The sequence below is a fragment of the Pongo pygmaeus genome, chromosome 14 (assembly GCF_028885625.2).
Source record: "Pongo pygmaeus isolate AG05252 chromosome 14, NHGRI_mPonPyg2-v2.0_pri, whole genome shotgun sequence".
In the NCBI taxonomy this organism is placed as follows: Eukaryota; Metazoa; Chordata; class Mammalia; order Primates; family Hominidae; genus Pongo; species Pongo pygmaeus.
This window is the reverse complement of record NC_072387.2, coordinates 25,351,669-25,370,433: the sequence shown is the minus strand read 5'-3', so window position 1 is coordinate 25,370,433 and position 18,765 is coordinate 25,351,669. Positions and strand designations below refer to the sequence as shown.

General features: G+C 36.5%; 1 protein-coding gene across 1 annotated transcript in view; it reads left to right on the top strand.

Moving 5' to 3' along the window:
• The window catches only part of TPTE2 (transmembrane phosphoinositide 3-phosphatase and tensin homolog 2), a 137,680-nt gene that overhangs the window by 40,758 nt on the left and 78,157 nt on the right, over positions 1-18,765 (top strand).

Below are 18,765 nucleotides of genomic sequence, written 5' to 3'. Positions count from 1 at the left end.
GCAGAGCTTGTAGTGACCCGAGATCACACCACTGCACTCCAGCCTGGGTGATAGAGTGAGACTCCGTCTCAAAAACAAGAAAAAAAATGTAAACAAAACAAAAGAAAACAAAGAAAAAAACAAATGCTGAGAGTACTAAACCTGCTTGCTGTCAGAAGACATTTCTGTTCATGTCTTCCACCTACAAATTCAACGTCTTTTCCATCTCAACTAAGTACTTATCATGCACTGTAGCTGTAACTTTTGCAGCTTTTGACAGCAAAACTGGCACGAATTTCTTTGTTCTTCTTCACAATTTTATGAGTAGAGGATTTTTCCTTACTGTAAATCTTAGCAACCTCAGCCTGTAATATTTTTCTTTCCTTATGATGTCAGAGACTTTCACCTTTTCACTTAAAGGAAGCACACTGTGGCTTCTCTCTGGCATATCCAAATTGCCAGGATAATTACCGGGGCATATTGGGCCAATTATGAAGTGAAATAAGGGTTACTTGTATACCACCCCTGTGATGCCATGACAGTTGGTGTGATAATCAAGATGGCTACTAAGGGTCTAATGAGACTTATTAATCAAGAATTCTATATGTAGAAAAAATATCCTTCAACATTGAAGGAGAAACATAAGGCATTAAGTATCTTAGGACATTTAAGACATTCCTCGGTAAACAAAACTAAAATAATTTGTTGCTTGAAGACATCTCTATAAGAAATACTAATGGGAGTCATTTAGGCTGAAAGGAAAGAATACTAGGTAGTAACTCAAATCCACATGAGGAAATAAAGAGCTGAGAAAGATAACTATATGAGTAAATATAAAAGGCAGTATAAGCATAAAGCAATTCTCATAAATGGGTTGATGAACATAGAGTATATGAAGATATGGTTTATAGGGCATTAACAGCACAATGGAAGAGAGAGGGAATGGAGCTACATAGGAAAAAGTTTATGTATACTGTTGTAATTAAGTTGGTATTAATAGGAACTACATAGTTATAAATCAACATGTTAATTGCAATATCCAGGGCAACCACTAAGAAAACAACTCAAAAATGTAGTAAAAGAAATGACAAAGAAATAAAAATTGTACACTATAAAACTATTTAGCATAAATCTTACTTTATCAGTGATTGTATTAAATGGAAATTTCTCTCCATTTAAAAGGAAGACATTTGCAGAATGAATTAAAGGACATGATCCTACTATATGCTGTCTATAAGAGACGTGTTTTAGACCAAGACTCAAATAGATTAAAAGTAAAAATATAGAAAAAGATATAACAAGCAAACAGTAACCAAAAAACTAACTAACTAACTAAATAAAGAGATGGAATCATGATAAAAAATCAGAAAAAAACAGACTTAAAGGCAAAAATTTTTATTAAAAACAAAGGACATTTTATAATAATAAGAGGATCAATCCATCAGAAACATATAACAGAGCCCCAAAGTACATGAAGAAAAAATTGACAGAATTGAAGGGAGAAATAATTCAGCAATAATAGTTGAGGATTTCAATTCCCCACTTTCATTAATAGCTAGATAATTGGGCAGAAAATCAATAAGAAAATGTAAGACTTGAATAATACTATAAACCAACTAGATTTAACAGATATCTATAGCATTCTCCATCCAGCAACAACAGAGTATACAGTCTTTATAAGTGCACATGGAACATTCCCCAGGAAAGACCATATGCTAGGCAAGAAAACAACTCTCAATAGATTTTAAAAGATTTAAATCATACAAAGCATGTTCTCAACTGCAATAAAATGAAGTTAGAATAGTAAGATAAGGAAATTTGGTAAGTTCACAAATATATGGAAATGAAACAATGTACTCTTAAATAATCAGTTGGTCATAGAAGAAATCCAAGAGAAATCAGAACATATTTTGAGATAAATGAAAACAAAAATTCCACATCTCAAAACTTATGGAATGCAGCTAATGCCATGCTTAGAGGGAAATTTGTAGTGTAAATTCTTACATTAGAATGGAAGAAAGATCTCAATCAATAATTTAACTTTCCACCTAAAGAAACTAGAAGAGGAAGAGCAAACTGAAACCAAAGCAAGTAAAGCAAGGATATAATAAATGTTAGAGTGAAAATAAATAAAATAGCAAGCAGAAAAACAATAGAGAAAATAAACAAAACCAAAAGTTATTTGAAAAGATCAACAAAATTGATAGATTAGCTAGCCTGATCAAGAAAAAAAAAAAGAACTCAAAAATGTGGTAAAGAACTTAGGTAAATAACAACAACAACAACAAAAAACCTAAACCCTTAGATAATCTGGTAAAGATTATGAAAAACCAGCAGCTAACATTAAACTTAGTGGTGAAAGTCTTAAATCTTTTCTCCTAAGATGAGGAACAAGACAAGGATACCTGCTTGCTTTTTCTGTTCAACATTGTACTGGAGATTCTAGCCAGGATAATTAGACAAAAAAAAAAAAAAAAAAAAAAAACCAACCACACAAAAGAAATAAAAAGCATCTAGATTGGAATGGAAAGAGTGAAACTCTATTTTTTGCAGATAAATAATGTTGTATATAGAAAATCTAAGTAACCCACAACAACAACAAACCTGCTGGAGCAACAATTGAGTTCACAAAAGATATAAGATCAATGTGCAAAAAATTAGTTATATTTAGAAACATTAGCAATGAGTAGGCTCAAAATGAAATTAAGAAAGTAATTTTATTTACAATAGCATTAAAAAATAAGACTAAAACAAAAGAAATGTAAGACTACAAAACATTATTGAAAGTGATTAAGACCTAAATAAATGGATACACATTCTGTATTTATTGAATGGAAGACATTATTATTAAGATGACAGTACTCCACAAATTGATCTACATGTTCAACTTAGTTCCTATCAAAATCCTAGCTTCTGTTTTTGCAGAAATTGACTTGCTGATCTAAGATTCATTTGAAAATGCAAGGGACTCTGAATAACCAAAACAATCTTGAAGAAGAACAATGAAGTTGCAGAGTCCACACTTTATTATTTCAAAACTTACTATAAAGCTATAGAGGTTAAAATTGTGTAGTACTAGAATAAGGATAGACATGTAGATCAATGGAATAGAATTGAGAGTAAATCCATACATTTAAGGTCAATTGATTTTCCACAAGGGTACCAAGACTATTCAGTGGAAAAGTACAGTCCCTTCAGCAAGTGGCATGGGAACAACTGGATATCCACATACAAATGAATGAAGTTAGATCTCTTTGTCACATCATACAGAAAAATTTACCTCAAATGGAGGAAGTATCTAAATGTAAGATCCCAAACTATGCTCTTAGACAAAAACATAGGTATACATTTTTATGATATTGAATTGGTAATGATTTCTTTTTTTTTCCTTTCCTTTTATGTGGAACAGGAAAGCTAGAGGGGTTTAGAGTTGTCTTACTGCTTTTCCCCTATGTCAGACAAGGCCCTGATAAAGCAGTTTTTCTTTAGAGCAGGTCTTTCACGCAGAGAATAGAATGCTCTGGGCATATTTCAAAATGGTTGCTATACCCACTCACTCTCTCTATCCCCCAATTAGGGCATATTTTGAAATGGTTGCTTTTCCCTTTTCCTTGTGTAAAGAGCCTGAGGAAATTTTCTTCAGCCTTCATCATGAGAACCTGGTGGGGTTTCTGGAAGTAAAATTCATGAAAGTCTAAGGGGCTCCCAAGACGGGACTCCAACAAGCTTTTAACTCTCAAGCGAGTCCACGCTCAGCCACCAATAAATTTACTGATTACCATTGAAGTGTTCCTACCAATTACTGGCTCTGTGGCTTCTGCTCTCAGGTAAACTGTGATTTTCTATAGTCACCCATCTCTCTAGTTTTTGAGGAAGTGGTTTCCCTGTGACCTCTATTTTCGGACAGATCTAAGAAAAGTTGTTGATTTTCAGTTTGATTATCTTTTTTTCCGTTGCGAAGATGGGAGTGATGACTTCCAAGTTCTCTCTCTCTACGTGTTGGAGTGGGAACTGGAAGACCTAATTCACTTCTTAAGAAACTGTCAAACTGTTTTCCAAAGTGGATCTAGCACTTTACATTCCTGGCATTGTATGAGAGTTTCAGTTTCTCTCTATCTTTGTCAACACGCCATCTTTCTAATTTTAGATATTCTAATAGGTATCTAGTGGTTTCTTATTGTAGTTTTAATCTGCATTTCTCTAATAGCTAGTGATGATGACCATTTTTTCATTTGCTTATTTGTCAGTTGCAAATCTTTATTAGTGAAGTATCTGTTCACATATTTTGCCCATTTTTTAAAAGTTGGGTTGTTTTCTTACAATTGAAGTTTATTTTTTCTTATACTCAAAATTTTAATTGACACATGATAAATTGTACATATTTGTGAGGTACAGTGTGATGTTTCAGTACATTTTACATTGCATAATGATCAAATCATGGTAATTAGCATATCCATTGCCTTAAACATTTACCATTTCTTTGATGTAAGAATATTCAAAATCCTCTCTTCTAGCTAGAATATGAGTGTATTTTAAATGTACAACTATTTGTTTTTTCACAATCCTATAAAATGATAGCTTGAGTCAATGAGGTACCCCCCCAAGTCCTGTCAACCTTGTTTATTTTAGTGAAAATTAATATTGTCTAGAAAACACTAAACAAACATAGTTATTCAGAGAGGATGACTGAGCCCTCTGGTTATTCTCTCTAACCCACAAAGGAAGCTGAACACTTGATGTAAACTTCTTCATCAGAGTAAATAAGAATCCCCTCCATTACATACAAAAGAAAAAATAACTGGAGAGATAGTCTCTGCTCTGAGGTTATTATCCTGTGGTCTTTGGTTTTGGTACATTCTCCCCCACCCCATGCCCTTCTCCCTCATCTTTAATGAGTATCTGTATGTATGGCAGAACAGCATGTTTTTAAGTCTCTGCAGTCTGGGGCCAAGCTCGTTCTATTCCCCACTCTACAAGAATCACAAGAGCACCAGGATTCTGTTTGGGGTTGCCATGGGCACAGAGTTCTTATTACAGAACTGACTTATTCTCAATACAAGGTAAAGACCTAGAGGTGAGGTCTCTGATCAGGGGAGTCCCATCCCATCCTCTGCCCTCTCTGTTGGCTAATGCTGTCCTCTCATCCTCATCAGGAGAATTAAAATCATGTAAAGTTTTGGCGGGGGAACTAGAAGGTGGTCTCTGGGGCCCATAGACAGGAAAGTTTGCTTATACCCAGCTGGGGGGACCACTAATTGACATTCCTTTCCCCTCCCAGGGACCTTACAGAGTCCCCTTACCCTCAGGGTACTGGGGGACAACCAGTGGGTGTAAGGCCAAATAGCAATAACCTTGTTACTTGCCAGGAATTGGGTCAAGATTTGATTTAACAAGCTTGGTTTTGGGAACTAAAAAATGAAAAAAGGAAAAGCCATCATCTTGAAAGGCAACAAGAGAGAAAACTGCTAACAGGATCTTGATTAAATTTCTCCCTCTTAGAGAATGTTGTACTGAAGACACAAGACCTCAGACTTGTGTTACTCTAGCAGCTGAACAGACCCCAGGCTCTTCTGACTGGCAGCGGCGCCGGAAGCAGTCTGGTCTATAGGTAAGCAGGTCCAGGGCTTACAGGGAGAAACTCCCAGAAATCCAGCTCTGCCTTGGGTTGCCCTGGTTCACGTCCAAAGATGTGCTGGCGCCACATCTCTGGAGCACAAGGTGGTAGACTGAGAGCTTTGACATTTCTACTCCTACTGCAGATGAGCTGGTATAACTCCAAAGGTATGGAATTTGCTGTTGTCTATGACCCAGCAAATAAAAATAGAAAAATAATTAGATAGAAAAATAATACAAATAGAAAAAATTTTAAAAAACAAACCAAGCCTCATTCTGTGCCTGTTAATGTCCTTAAAAATATGACATTTTAGGCAGTGTGATAATATGCATATACGGGTCACTTTAATCTTTCCTACAGGGGTGGCTGGTTGCCCTAATGGTGGATGCTCTGTTCAAGGATGGTGAGCTAGTGTTCAGCTCAGGAAGCCACTCCACAGAGATGGCCACCAAAAGGGCTTCAGTGGTCCCACCTCAATTAACACCTGAAACATTGTTAATTATTACAGCGAAGGTCACAAATGGGTTTTTATTAGTGAAATTGGTGGCTTACAAAGCAGCATGATGGATGTTACAATTATATGACATTTTAAGATCTGTGAATCAACTAAAGTGTTTTGGAGACAGCCCACCCTTGCATAAACAGGATAAAGGTGTATGAGGGTGGCCTGTAGTGTATATCTAGAGACGACACCCAAGGCTTGATCCTCATATGGTCCTATCTCCAGGAAGGTTTAGGAAGATTTTGGCCTCTGGAACATTACGAATCTGTTGAGAATGAAGCTTTCATGCTTGGAGCACCTAAAGTACAGAAAGCTTACAGAAGCTTATGTACTGTGCCTGCTTGCTACTGAATGTTTTGTTAAATGAATATCTGTATGTGTGGCAGATTTGGTCGGAGAACTACTTTTCATTATAACCTGGTAGCATGATTATAAAGGCGTAGCTAACCTTCACCTAACTCGGACTTCTGTGGTTGCTCCTATCTACCAAAAAGCATTTAAGAATTCTGCATGACCACTTTAGTTTAGAACAGTTTGCAATTCTCACCTTCCTTAGAGGGCAATTTAGCTAGCTACTTATTCATGTCCCATGAGGGAAATCATTCTGTGCCCTAAAGCAGCTTATCAAAGTATTATTTCAGACTTCATGCAATACTCTCCCTGAAAGGAGTTCAGGTAACGTCTATGGATGTTTTGTGCCCTTTTTGGAGATTAGTTTCCCAAGGAACTTGCTTAGCAATCCTGGCTTGTCACCTGAATCTGGAGTAATTTGAGTGTCTTCCAGTTCTCTTCCTCAGTAGAGGATGTCTGAAAAATCCAGTAATCATTTAATAAGGCTGCTTATGTCGGAAACTCAAATTCTTACCTTTTTGGTGTTTTGAACATTTTCACCTGTTATGATTTGTTAGTGTATTCTGCATAGACAATCCAATTATTCATCCTGCTGAAAAGTAGCGGATGCCTATAGATGCCTTTCTTTTTGTAAAAGGTATTGTTTTTCCTGAGACCTAGATGAATATCCAGGAGCCATTCAAGGACATGAGAACACCCACTTAGAACTTGAAAGGTTCCCCTCATGGCCCTCAGGCCAGGCTAACGAGATCTGATAATTTGAACTCTGGCACTCCTTTCCTCACAGGCTGAAAGATTAGCACAATATTAATGTCTATCTGTGCTTAAAGGTTTGAGCTATTGATCAGGGTCCAAAATTAGTTTGTGTAGCAGAACTTTTCTTAAAGACATAAAAAGATACCATTTAATATATTGTTTCCAAAATGTGTTTCTCACACATTTCCACTATGAGAAAGAGGTTCTGTGGTCAAATAAGTTAAGAAACCTCAGCACACTCTTAGAGAATCCCAGTTTTTATCAGCAGCAAAAAAATGTGTGTGATCAGTTTCTTATTTAAACGTTTGAAAAGTTAGAAAATTGTGGCAAAGAGCATTAATTCTTGAGTCTTGGGAGCGTATTACCTTGATGAGAATGTTTGTGTATTTGAAACTAAAAATATGTATCAGTTTATATTGCCACATACTGATTTTTATGGCATAATATTTGGTGTGGAGAGCAGGTTGTCTAAAAACCAATATTTGCAAAATGCTGAATATTCAGCATGATTTTATGAAGTTGACAGATGTGGAGTGTATTTTGCGTGTGTCTTAACTTACAGATGAGGAAATGAAGTTGCAGAGAGATTAAATTAGCCAAGCCAGGGGTTCCGGTGCTAGGAAGTCTTGATATTGTAAAATATAGCCATATAACTTTAAAAAAATGAATCCAGACAAAAAGAAAACAAAATCATTGTAAACACATAATCCACTTTAAGTTCACAAAATGTTTTAAACATAATTAAGGCTATGCTTGACTTACCTACTTGTTTATTTCCTACCAAGGATGACCAGGAACTAGCTAGCCATTGATATAGAAACATTCATTATCCTTACATTTTCTTTCTTTTTTCTGTGTCTTCTGTCTCTCTCTCTCTCTCTCTCTCACACACACACACACACACACAGTCTCAGAAGTACTAGTGCTGTATCCTGAAATTGTTTCTTTAGTTCTTGTCAAAATTCCTCTGATTTTATTTTTTGTGTCCTGAAATACTGTTGAGATTAACATCCTGATTGCCTTCCAAAATATCTGACTTTATTTTTTGTATGTGCTTTTTACTCTTTGGTAGAGTTATGGATTCACTAACAGATTCTACTGTATGCTCTGACAACTATGACCACAATGGGTGAATTGACTGATCTAAGTGGTGACAAATACTGGGAGCATCAATGGCAATAACAGCTTTCTATCAGACTTTAAGCATCTTTGGTAACATTGTTTTTGAACCAGAGTGGAAAAAATATCAGGTCAGAAGAGGGGTGCTTGGTACTCAAAGATTGTTTGTGACCCCAAGTAATTAGCAGCCAAAACCTTAGGAAACTATCAGAATGCCTGTGTATGAGACTCTCTCAAGAGTGATCCAAGAGAGTAGAGAATCCTACTTGGAGAAAGAAGGTGGTAGCATTGGACAGGCAGCAGAGGAGCCCTCAGCAGAAAGAAAGGAGCTAAGAGACCCTGTATCTGTCCCTCACCCTTCAGAGCTGGTGCCCCAAACTCAAAGCCATCATCACATTGGATGGAGCCCCTGCCTCAGGTTTGTCACTTGATCCTATTTGAGGGGAAGCAAAGATATCTGTGACTCATGAAGAGCATGAAGGTGGTGGAGGGACTTGATAATTAGGAAATCAAAATGGGCAAGAATAATGTGTGCCTACAAATGGAACATGAATTTGAAGCAAATTTAAGTTAAATTTGCTGCCACACATGATGATCAGGTTCAGTAATAAAGAATTGTATTTAAATCTTGATTCATTAAACTTTTTTGAGAGTCCTAAACAATTTTTATTACCAACACATAAAGACTTCTTTCTAGAGAAAAATGAAGTACCAGGTGCCAAATAACAGATTTACATGAGAATTTTTAGGGACAACACATTGTAATTTGTAGCGCAATCATAGCCAATTTGAACCAAAAAAAAAAAAAAAAAAAGTCATGTATGCATTTATGTTGTTTCTTACTATTTACCTTTCAACCCTTTGCACTGACCCCAATGAATTGACATCAGAAATCTGTGCTGGAGTCAACAATGAAAGGTGATGTTATAATATATATTGGAGATGGGAAGAAGTCAGGTTTGCGAAATTCAGTCTCAGAATTATTCATGGGAAAATAGTTTTCTGGACACTGATTCTAAAATTCTTTCTAAAAAGTTAGGTCTTAAGTAAGCTAAGTCATATTTACCATATCTTTTAGATTCAAGGAATTTTGTTGTTCAAATAAATTGGTCATATCACCGCTTCATGTGGCAAATCTCTAATATATTTTTGCATTTGATGTTTGAAGTAAAATACAGCAACCTTACATAGAGCTTTGTAATAAGCTTCATGTGTTCAAATGTAATTGGTACTTTTATAACCGATGCTGTTTGTGTTATACTCAGAAAGTTATTTCTTATCGTAAGATTACCAATATAGTCATCAAATTTTTTTTTATATTTTGAATTAATTTTCTACATTTAAATAAAACAAACGCTGCTGCTGTTGTTACTTTTCCCTTTTAACGTCTCCCCAAATTAGTGTTTTATTCTGTACACTTTATGAGATGCCAGCTTAACAATACCCTTAATATGGCCCAAGGATTCTACAAAAGGAAATGCTTGTGTGTTTGTCAAAAGTGTTTTCTGGCTGGGCATGGTGGCTGAAGCCTGTAATCCCAGCACTTTGGGAGGCTGAGGCAGGTGGACCATGAGGTCAGGAGTTCGAGACCAGCCTGGCCAATATGGTAAAACCCCGTCTCTACTAAAAATACAAAAATTAGCTGGGCGTGGTGGTGCATGCCTGTAGTCCCAGCTACTCAGGAGGCTGAGGCAGAAGGATCACTTGAATCCGGGAGGCAGAGGTTGCAGTGAGCTGAGACAGCACCACTGCACTGCAGCCTGGGCGACAGAGTGAAACTCTGTCTCAAAAAAAAAAAAAAAATGTTTCCTGTGCAGATTATCTATTCACCACTTGCAGATTTGAAGTTTCCTAAGCATGGGTGATATCTAAAAGTTCATTTGAAGGATAATTTTCAATGCCAAAAATGTTTAAAAGTGGGATATAGGAAGATGATGCAAAGATGGAATCTCCAAACATTTCCATTTTCGACAGGAGGACTTAATAGAATGTCTAACAGCTACTTTTAGATATTTTTGAAATGTGAGAGGGGTGAGTTAGTTAACAAAAAGTAGACTATGAGATTAAAATGTCTATTCACTCTAAAATCTCAGCATTCACTTTCTTATTGTCAAGTTATTCATCAGACTCTTTTCAGAGACAACCTAAATGCAAGCTCTTAGAATATTACAACGTCTTTTATATGAGATGACAGGAAATAATTTCATGGCCTTTTGAAGGATAGATGAGGGATTTGAATACCACTTTCAGATTAAGTAACTCCTCTGTTGAATATTACACTGTTTTATGGTCCATATCTCTATTGTGGTTGAGAGGTATTGCCAGATTTATTCACTGGCAAGTAAATATTATTCAGTTTATAACTAGTATCCACTTTGGGGGGAGATACTTTCAGTCTATGTTAAAACTATCTTCAATGTTCAGTATCCTGTTCCACATAAAACTTTCATGCACTAGTTTTAGCATTCATTGATTTTTATGTGAATCAGTTATAACTGTGATCGTTACAAAATGGTGATTTTTTTTTAAAAAGGTAGTTTTTCTGTGTTTAATAAGTATCATTCTATTATAAGGAGAGCTATTCCTACTCCTATTTATTCACTATTACTATGAACTTATAAATTCTTACATTATTTCAATGAATTACAATCCTTTCTGTCATTATTTATTTTGTTATTTAAATGGTCCCATATTTGGCCAGTGGGACTCCCTAAATCTAGCCCCTTTGTCCTTTTGACTTGACATGTTCCCATCACTTTTTGAGCATTTCCCCAGCCCTGGAATCAGCCATTTAACCAAAGAACCCGATGCCCTTTAGAAACCAATATTTTGCATTTGGTATGCTCATTGCCAGTGGCTCATTGCTACTTGTAGGCCTTTTTAATATATAGATGAGAGTACAGATATACATAATGACATATACAGATATATGCATATATGCAACAATTTTAATATGTTTAATATACAGTATATACATTTATATGTGTTCTGTAAACTATGTATTATTGTTTTGCCTATATGTTTTTAAATTTACTTAAATGGTGTTAAGTCGTATCTCATTTTGTTAGTTTTTTGCTTAGTAACATAAGATTATTCTTCTTGTGTATACCTTTAATTGTTGCTTTTAACTGGTATGAAAAATTCCACAGCATGCATCCCCTAGTGAAGAACACATATATTGCTTCCTACCATTTGCCTTCACAAAGACTGCCGCCAAATGATTATCCTTATGCCAGACCCCTATAAGCCTGTTTGAGTATTTCTGTAGGAACATGAAACAGGACTTGATGGGCCATGGGACTGCATATTTTGAATTTGACTGAATACTGGCTATTGCTCTCACAATGGTTATACCAGTCTGCATGTCATCAACAGTGCATGATGGTTCCTACACATACACATTCACAACAACACTTGACATAATCAAACTTTCTAATTTATATAATCAAATAGATGGTAACATATTGCATTATGTTTTACTTTGCATTTATGTGATAACTCACGAGTTTGAGCATCATTTTATGTTCTTATAGCATTTGGGATTTCTTCTGTAATGGTCCATTCATGAACTTAGCCCATTTTTCCACTGGTGTTCCTGTCTTTGTCTTGTTAATTTACATGTGCTCTTTTTGAATATTTTATATTTTAGAATAAGTTAATCAAATTTCTTTTAAAATTATGTTTAATTTTCAAAGTGATTATGTTACATTTGTAAACAATATAGCAAGAATTCACTCTTTTTAGTAACATTAAAAACATGGTGCTATTGTTTGGAGGTTTGTACCCCCAAACCTCATGTTGAAATTTGATCCCCAATGTTGGAGGTGGGGCCTAATGGAAGGTGTTTGGAAGATGAATAGATTAATTCCCTCCCTGGGAGTGAGGGTGAGTGAGTACTCACTCTATTAGTTCTTGCAAAAGCTGGTGGTTTAAAAAGAGACCGGTGGCTTCCCCCACCTTGCTTCCCCTCTTGCCATTTGATCTCTGCACATGTCAGTTCCCCTTCATCTTCCACCATAAATGGGAGCAGCCTCAGAAGCAGATGTTGGCATCAGGCTTCTTGTGCAGCACACAACTGTGAGCCAAATAAACCTCTTTTCTTTATAAATTACCCAGCCTCAGGTATCCCTTATGGCAACACTAAACAGACTCAGATGCATGGAATACCATTCAAAAGTTTGGACTATCGCTTTATGTATTCAAATCATCCTTCATGTCAGTTTTAGACATTGAAGTTATGTTCTCCAATCCGTCATCTGCCTGTTAGCTTTGGCATTGTTGTTCTTCATTCTCTTCATGACAGAACTTTTTGCCTTATTATTTTACTTTTAAAGTTTCAAATTTTCCCACTTTCAGTCTACAAAGGTAATTTCTAATCCTCATAGTTTTAATTTACACATTTAATGCTTTAATCTGCTTAGAGTTTACCCTTAAATATGGTGTTAGGTAGGGATTTGGTTTCATTTTTCTCCCAATGGTAGGCTGATTTTCCAAATACCATCTATTAAACAGTTCATCCTTTTTCCTTGTTTATATAATCATCTTCAATGACATATATCTACATAGGTTTATCTCTGAGCTCATATTTTGCTCCATTGATACTTATGGCATCACTACACCTTTTTTTATTACTACGATTAGTTATTAATAGAGCCTTTATATGTTGACATAGATTTTGTAGTAAGTATATCAATATTCTAAAAAATTTTGAAAAATACCTATGTGGGCCCTGTGGTGTTTGGGAGAGGGAAGGGCTTTAAATACTAGGTTGATTTCTTTGTTACTTGAGTATTCTATTTCTATATAAATATATTTTCTTGCACTAATGTTAGTGTTTTATATTTGTCTAGGAATTTTTCCATTCCATCTAAGTTTTCACATTTATTAGCATATAATTGAATAATCTCGTTTTAAAAAATTTTAGTTGTGTTATAGTTATGCTCTCTTCTTGTACATTTTATTTGGATATTCACTCTGTTTGTTCTTGATTATTATTGCCACAGGTCCATTTGTAGTAATCTTTTCAAAGAGACACACTTTTGTTTTGTTAATCTTCTCCACGGTTTTTTCTTCTCCAGTTCAGTGACTTATGCTTACCTCCTTATGTTTTGCTTCCTTATTACTCCATAGACTTTGCCCTGTGCTCCTTTTCCAACTTCTCTACTTAAATGTGTGCTCTTTGCTTTTAACCATCTTGACTTCTTATTAATGCTTATATATCAGTAAATTTTCTTGTAAATATTGCTTCATTGTATCCTACAAAGTTTGTCATGTTATTATCAATCAGTTCTTAGTATTTAAAATATTTCATGATTTCCCTTTTAACATAAGAGGTATTCAGTAATGTGTAATTTAGTTTCAAATGTGGGTTTTTTTTAAAAAAAGCTAATCATATTACAATATATTCAGAGAACACCAATATGATATTGATCCTGTGGACTTTATCCTGTGGAAGCTTTCTTTATGGTACAGAGATCTATGATGTTGGTCTGTCCTTGTGCTCTCATAGGTCTTTTGCTCTTTCTAGAAGGTGTTAGAATTTTCTCTTTGTCTCCATTAGATACTTAAAGCTGATTTATTTCTTCTTTCTTGAATTCTGGGAAATTTATCATCATAAATTTTCACATTTTGCATTTTTAGTTTTCATTTCTTCTTAGATTTCCATATTCTAGATGTTAGATAGCTGTTTTTATCCTCCATAACATTCTTCTTTTCTTTAGTATGTTCTCTTTATTCTTTTCTACTATTTTCTGGGTAAGTTTCTCAATCTAACCTTCTAACTCTAAATTAATTAGCTTTTCACAGGTATCCAAACTGCTATTTATCCCTCAACAATTTATATGTTTTGGCAGTTATACTTTTACAGTTAAGGCTTTCTCTTTTATTTTTTCTTACGACTCCCATCCTCATTTCATGTTTCAACATCTTCCTTTGTGTCCTCTTATCCTTACGAATATTTGTCATGCTTACTTTAAAATCTTGGTCAGTGTGTTCCAGTAGTTTTGCTACAGTTGGTATGCTGTTGTTCAACTTGTTGTATTTCTTTTTCAGTAGTTGTATTCCTCAGGTATCTAATCATGTTGGTTTGTGAACCCAGATTTTTTGTGGCTGTTGGCTGCTCTGTCTGGTCATTTGTATTGGGGAAGGACTGAAGGACAATCTCAGTCTGCTGCTGTTCTTGCAACATAATTATTAATAGCATCCACTTTTTCCTTTCAAAAGTGTCCTGGTTTGGGCAGGAATTATAGTCAGTCTCACTGAACTCTAGGACGTAAGCTGTGTCATTGTCAGTAAGTTTAAAATGAAGAGAAGTGATATGCCCCAGGGTAGAGAGTCTCAGGAACCATGAAACACTGACCAGGCAACTCCTCTGGGTTGTGAAAAGGAAAAACTTTAGACAAGGTAAATTTAACAGAGTTTAATAGTACAAGAATGATTCGCGAGTTGGGAAGCTTTTAGAACCAGAACAAGTTGGAAAAACTGCAAGCTGGCAATGTGGCCAGAGAGCATTATGGACAGAAAATGGAAGTGAGGTCCAGAAACAGCTTTGTTGGTTACAACTGGTTACAGCTGGATGTTTTGTCTTGTTCGAATCAGTCAGCCACTCGCAATTGACTGAAGCTCAGCTGCTGTAATTGACTGAGACACAGCTATCTGTTACAAGTGTATATTCTATTCATAATTATGCTGTTAGTTTACACACTAGGTTAGCTTGCAGTTTGTTGCATAAGGACTCAAGTACAGAGGCAACCTCAGGGAAAATTTCATTTAATTAAACAACTATATCACCTTGAAGCGCCTGAACAAAACAGCATTGGAGGAGACAGTCTCTCTGGTTTGTAACCTGGGCTTCGGAGATGGAGGCAGGTGGAGGAGTGAAGGCCCAAGGATGACTCTTCAGCCCTTCCCTGTTTTCATCAGCCAGCCTAATGCTTTCCTAATTTTACCGTAACTACTCCTGGTTAGTTGCTGTTGTTGTCTATGGAGACAGGCAGGGATGGTCACTATTGTTTCCAAATTGCATGTGTTTTTTGTTTGTTTGTTTGTTTGTTTGTTTTTAGAACAGCTGGTTTATTAGTTGTAGGGTTATTGTAGCTAATTTGAATAACAATTAAGCCTACAAATTCACGTGGTATTTGATTATGTACAATTTAGTTTAATTCTTTAGCTCTGACCCAAATGAAGTGATATCACTAACCCATGTTAGGTTATGTGAAATGATATCACTAGCCTATAATGGAGTCATCAGTAAAAGGCATTGTGCGTGTGTGTGTTCATAAAGATACAGCAAATGTTAAATATAGACTTTCTTGGACACTGTTTCTAAAGTACTGGTAGTTTCAGCTTCTGTATGTAACATCCTTTTCTTTTTGGGTCTAGTTGGATACAAGATGAATAGATCACAAGAAGTCTACTTCTTCTTCCTAGCTGAGTTGACTAGTAGCCAAAACTTTTAGAAAACTGTTGGATTGCCTGTGTATGAGACTGTACCAGGTTGGGCTATATTAGTTTCTAGGGCTGCTTTAACAAAGTATCACAAACCAAGTGCCTTAAACAAAAATTAATCATCTCATAGTGCTAGAGACTAGAAATCTGAAATTGCGGTTGTCAGTAGGGTTGGCTTTTTATGAAGGCTATAAGGAAGAATCTGTTTGATACCTCTTTGCTAGCTTTTGCTAGTTGCTGGCAATCTTTGGCATTCCTTGGCAGGTAGACTCATGTCTAGAGTAACTGCAGCTATTCGACCAAAAGTGTAAGTCCAAATTATGTTTGTATCTGAATAATATGCTTTTATAATTCCTCAGCCTACAGCCAATTGAGTTGATGGTAGTAACCTATGATAGAGCCACCCATGAAATGTGAGTTAAAAACAAAGATTTATGTACACGTAAATGTATATATACATATATACACATAACATACACGCATGCATACACATACACACACAGAAACATAAAACAATGAAAGAGAAAGAGAAGTTGATATTTGTAAAATTCACTGTCAGGCATATCCTTGGAAATACAGAGTATCTTTGACACTATGTCTAAATCTTCTCACTGTAGGATCTATAGATAACCTTCGATTTTTTTTTTCAGACCAAATTGGATAAAAGAGGATGAAGTCATGAAAGGGATGCTTCTTCCTCTTAGTATATTTGTCACTCTAAGTTAGTAGTATCCAATCCCTTATGAACCTCTGAGGTTTTCCATTTATGAGACTCTCCTACTACTACAGTGGGCCAAAGGGAGAGAGAATCCTATTTGGAGCAATGGGGAGGTAATAGGTGACAGGGAGGAGTGAAGCACTCAGCAAAAATAACAGAGTTCATGAAACCTTAATGGGTTCCTCACCCTCTAGAGTTCTACCACCATGTGAGGCTGGCACCCCAAACAAAACCCAAACTCGCACTCATTTTGTAGGGAGTTCCTGACTCAGGCCTACAGCTACATGGTCATATCTTCTGGGCGGGAAAGACAGCCATGATGGGTGAAAGTAAGGAAGTGACAGAGGGACTTAGGAATCAAGAATTTAGAGGGGGTAAGAGGCATGTTTCCTTACAGACTGCAGTTACATTAGAAATAAATGCCACTGGCCAGGCTTGGTGGCTCATATCTGTAATCCCAGCACTTTGGGAGGCCAAGACAGCTAGATCACTTGAGGCCGGGAATTTGAGACCAGCCTGACCAACATGGCAAAACCCTGTCTCTATTAAAAATACACAAATTAGCCAGGTGTGGTGGTGCATGCCTGTAATCCCATCTACTCAGGAGGCTGAGGCAGGAGAATTGCTTGAACCTGGGAGGCGGAGGTTGCGGTGAGCCAAGATCGCACCACTGCACTCCAGCCTCGGTGAGAGTGAGACTCTGCCTAAAACAAAAGATACACCTAGTTCGAATTAGTGATATACACATGAATATTTAAATATCAACCAGATAGTACATTATAGAGTAACTGTAGCTGTTTGATCCAAAAAGTAAGTTTAGAATTACATGTGTGTCCAACTATCTACTTTTATATTCCTTTAGCCTGCATACAGAATTGACATCGGTGACCTATGATAGAACCACCAGTGAAATGTGAATTATAAAACATATATACACAAATATGTAAAGAAATATATATGCAGATATACTACTTCTGTCTATATAGACACACAAACACAGGGAGAGAGAGAGAGGGAGAGAAAGAGAAAAGAGAGAGAAACAACAGAGAGAAAGATGAAGATTATGTGCTTACTCTCAGGATCATCCATGGCCATACAGAATGTCTTTTACTCCATTTATAAATCTCTTCACTATAGGCCCTGCAGGCCCCTTATCCAACTTTTTGATTAAATTGGATAAAAAGGAACAGGTCAAAAAAGGGAAACTTCTTGTTATTGTCTTGTCACCCTTAGTAGCAGGCACATACTTAGGAAAGTCAGATTTCCTGTGTATGAGAAATACTAGAGTGGACCAAGGGAAGAAAACCCTACGCAGAGCAACAAGCGAGTAGCAGTGGACAGGGAGCAGTGGAGCCCTTAGGGAAAAAAAACAGAGCTAATGGCCCTGGCAGGGTTCCTCACACCCAGAGCTCTACCACCATGTGAGGCTAACACTACAAGCCCACACCCATCATCACATTGTATGGGGCAGTTTCTTGATCCTGTGTGAGAGCAGAGAAGACAACTATGATGGTGAAAAGAAGGCACTGATGAAGGGATTTTAGTGTCAGGAAATGAGATGTGGTCAAGGGGATTTGTACATAGAAACTGCAGCTGAATTTGAAATAAAGTAAACCACCAAATGCTTAGTTTGTGCTTCATTCAATTGTAAAGAACTAAACATCGCTTGTGAGTAATTCAAACCAGAAAGTGAAGTCTAGGATGTCATATTGGTGTTGGATGATACATATATATATTTAAATTCTGTAGCACTGCCAAGTCTAAATTCAAATCAGTACTCTGGAATGGAGCTATCAGTGAACTGTGAGACAGAAATAAATCAATATAGAGGCTGGGCGCAGTGGCTCACGCCTATAATCCCAGCACTTTGGGAGGCTGAGGTGGGTAGATCACGAGGTCAGGAGATCGAGACCATCCTGGCTAAGACAGTGAAACCCCGTCTCTACTAAAAATACAAAAAATTAGCTGGGCGTGGTGGCGGGTGCCTGTAGTCCCAGCTACTCAGGAGGCTGAGGCAGGAGAATGGCGTGAGCCCGGGAGGCGGAGCTTGCAGTGAGCCGAGATTGCGCCACTGCACTCCAGCCTGGGCAACAGAGCGAGACTCCATCTCAAAAAAGAAAAAAAAAAAAAAAAAAAGAAAGAAATCAATATAGATATAAGGATATATGAACAAGGGAGGAAACAATTATATACCATTTATATATACCTATATGCATTCATATTAAATCAAGGCATGCACCCACAGGTACTGCAGAGAAATATAAAGGTTGAGATTAGGGA